This window comes from Sinocyclocheilus rhinocerous, unplaced genomic scaffold (assembly GCF_001515625.1).
Source record: "Sinocyclocheilus rhinocerous isolate Xijiao unplaced genomic scaffold, SAMN03320098_v1.1 scaffold100, whole genome shotgun sequence".
In the NCBI taxonomy this organism is placed as follows: Eukaryota; Metazoa; Chordata; class Actinopteri; order Cypriniformes; family Cyprinidae; genus Sinocyclocheilus; species Sinocyclocheilus rhinocerous.
The window spans coordinates 883964-887522 of NW_015624543.1; the positions used below are offsets into that span (position 1 = coordinate 883964).

General features: G+C 35.8%; 1 non-coding gene across 1 annotated transcript; it reads right to left on the bottom strand.

Moving 5' to 3' along the window:
• Nucleotides 1–2263: 2263 nt before the first annotated feature.
• trnat-agu (transfer RNA threonine (anticodon AGU)) lies at nucleotides 2264–2337 on the bottom strand. Its single transcript has one exon. It is a non-coding gene; the product is annotated as a tRNA-Thr (tRNA).
• Nucleotides 2338–3559: the final 1222 nt, after the last annotated feature.

Here is a 3559-nt window from a genome sequence, read left to right on the forward strand (position 1 = left end):
TGAAAATCTGTGGAATGACTTGAAGACTGCAGTCCACAAACACTCACCATCAGATTTGACTGAACTTGAGCAGTTCTGCAAAGAAGAGTGGGCAAATATTGCAAAGTCTATGTGCAAAGATGGTAGAGACAAATCCCAACAGACTAAAGGCTGTAATTTAAAGCAAAAGGTGGTTCAACAAAATACTGACACAAGGGGGTGATCCTTTTTCCAATTCAATTCGGGGTTTTTTTCTTTTTCTTTTTCTTTTCTAACATGGTGTTAAATCTTTCACTTGGATGTTATAAGTTGCACTGAGTAAATACAGCTGGATAAAACCAAAACTGTACTTGTCATCATTTCAGGCTGCAAAGCAACAAAATGTGATCATTGTAAAGTTCTTTTCTATACCAACTGTAGGCCTACGTATTATTTCTTTTATGAATCGGAATGCTCTTAATAATAGATTAATAATATACCTTTTAGATATTGTGTGTATCAAATATGGTAGCTACATCGTTTGTAATATTATTTCGTGTATACAATAAATATTTATTTCGTGAAAAAAAAATCAGATTCGCAAACTGGAATTACCCAGCAAAACTTTTTTCATCAAAATAAAACATAAGCATTCTCTAAGAACGTTATCTTTAGGTTGTTACAAAAACTCCCTGTAACGTTCTAGGTTTGTTTTCGGTTACAAAACCGAGAACGTTCCTAGAATATTATTATAATAATTCCCGAAAAATAACCGTAGCATGCCTATGTGCTAACCTTATGGGAACCTTCTGCTGGGTGAACATGAAATTAACAGTCTGTACTTTGATTTATAGTCGGCAACTCCCTGTAAAATACACCAATAACACTTTTTAGACTCTGCAAGTACAATTTTGGCAGCAGATGGAATTAAATAGCTTAAAATTTAGATTTGGCACTTGAATGTTCCACATTCTGCAGTCTCTAAAAAGAAAAAGGTGAATGAATCACGTGATTCAATTGTGTATGTAACTCCATTCAAGTTTGGGTTTAGACAGTCAGAGCGTTCAAAGCAAAAGGACTCACGACAAAGATTCGGTAAAGCAGCGCGTAATGCTGCTACGGACAACGACGACCACCGCGTTCTACACTGGTTAGCTCTCTGCAGTTATGGAAATGCACTTACCGCACGGCTGAACCTCGGATTTATTTCGCTGCGAGGAAACGAAAAGCAGATTTCACTGTTTGTCCCTTTTAGCAACGCCCACCATGAAATGATGCATAGCCCGCTCGCTGTTATTCATCATGAGTTAGCAAAATTATTTTGATTCAAATATGGATTTATAGTGGTGTGCAGATGTGTAATCTTTATTGCGTATCCTGCACTGAAGGCATGGTCGTCCTATAAGAAATCTAAACGTCCTTTGCTATAATAATAATTATTAAGTGATTTTTTTTAATTGATATCTATTTAAATAAATAAAAAAACATACAGTGTTTGCAGTTATATGTTTTATGTTTGCAGTTATTTATGAAATGACGTGAATTGTAGACATGCATAACGAAGAATCTGTGACTGCTTTTCTTGAGTTTTACTAAGTTTACGACTTTAAATCACTTTTTCAATGGTCCTGTGTTTTGACATGAATTTCTAAAAGTCAAATATTTCATGTATTGCGTCGGCTGCATGCACAATAAAACTCGAAATAATCGTCTCTGTTGACGGTTTGCCACTAGAGGGCGTGCGGTACCTGATTTTGATTTCAGAGAAAGCTCTGGGTCCACTACAAAAGGAGGAAAAGAGATTGAGACAGTTGTTTTTTTCTGTCATACAAACTAAAATTGCTGTTGAGAGATACAAGTCAACACTACATTTTCTGACAAGGGTCAGCTATATAACAAGGGTAGATAATTTCTTTAATTTTTTTTATTATTGTGTTATGATATACTGTATATATGTAAAAAATTATTGCAATTTATATTGTAAAGTTATCAAAGATTTTGTTGCCCAAAACAATGGTAAAATATTTTGGTATGTTACCTTTCTTGCTATTTTATTAATTGTTTCGTGTTTAATAATTGTTTGACTCTTTGAATTTTGCAGGCAGGCCTTTAAATAGCCTATGGTACATTTTAAACATACGGTAGATTTGGATTATCCCTTTTTTGAAGCCATGTACGTGCCTAACCAGAATCTGGCATTAAAATGACAAAACCTGAGAGATAATTTCCTTGAATAAAACGAATAATGAGTAATCGTTATTATTAGTTCAGTGTAAAAGTAAAGGTTTAATGAAATGCATTTAAAAGGCACCGCTGGGATTCGAACCCAGGATCTCCTGTTTACTAGACAGGCGCTTTAACCAACTAAGCCACGGCGCCACGTCCGCACTCGACACATTACAGCCCTTTTTTCCTAAGCGAAAATCAGTTGCTATCAGGCTTCCGGCATTCATTCAATAATCGGAGTCCTTTTGTCTAACACACTTTATCACTAAGCACATTATAATTATGATATCTGTAATAGCCAGAGGAGTTGACACATAACCTTTATCTTCGTGACATGTAATATTCTGACACGATCAACGCAAATTGTGAAAATCTTTTGTGAAATTTATGTTATGGTTGGTACCGTTCAGTCTTACTTTAATGTTCCAATTAAAGTGTTGAATGAATCATGGAAAATTACAAATAGAGAAGTTTCAGAAAAACAATTCACCATCATCGCATCAAATACCTGATCAGAATGATAGGTCTTATAACATCATCGAGCGCGTTTATTTCTAATCTACCCTTGTTCCTTTGCTTGATTGCACAACATCACTTTAAAGGGGTCATATGATGCGATTTCAATTTTTCCTTTCTCTTTCAAGTGTTACAAGCTCTTGGTGCATAAAGAAGATCTGTAAAGTTGCAAAGACTAAAGTCCTCAAATCCAAAGAGATATTCTTTATTAAAGTCAAGAGTCAACCACGCCTACCTAAAACGACTCATTCTAACACGCCCCCACATGTCTACATCAGGATGTGGGAAGATTTGCATAACGCCGCCCAAATGTTCACGCAAAGAAAGAAGGCATAACTTTTATTCTGGCTGTAGTATTGTTGCTGCCGCCATGTCGTGAAGACACAGTGTGTTTCGTTGTGAAAGCGAAACTATTTTGTTTGGCCTTCCAAAAGAGGACAATATCCACTTCGTCATGCCTAGAGCTGATCTGTGATGGTCGCTGAGGAAATACATCAACTTCACGCTGTGGATCACCATCGGCTTTCACCATGGACGAAGCGGAGTCCAGCCCGGGGTCGTCACATGTGGTTGCCGCAAGCTTAAACCGCATAAACAAATTTCATTACACCAAATACACAAAATAATGTTTTTTTTGCAACATCATATGACCCCTTTAACTAAAACCACTGATCAGATAAATACTACAGTCACGAAAACCAAGATACTCTTTTTCTTGTTAGAAAGGTCAAACAAGATGCCAGAATTCAGTTCAATTGAAATCGGGGTTAATTAAGTTCCCATTAAGATGATTTGTATGGAAACCTGTTTCCTCTTCAGTTAAAAAAAAAAAAAAAAGTGAAAAAATTTTTTTATTATA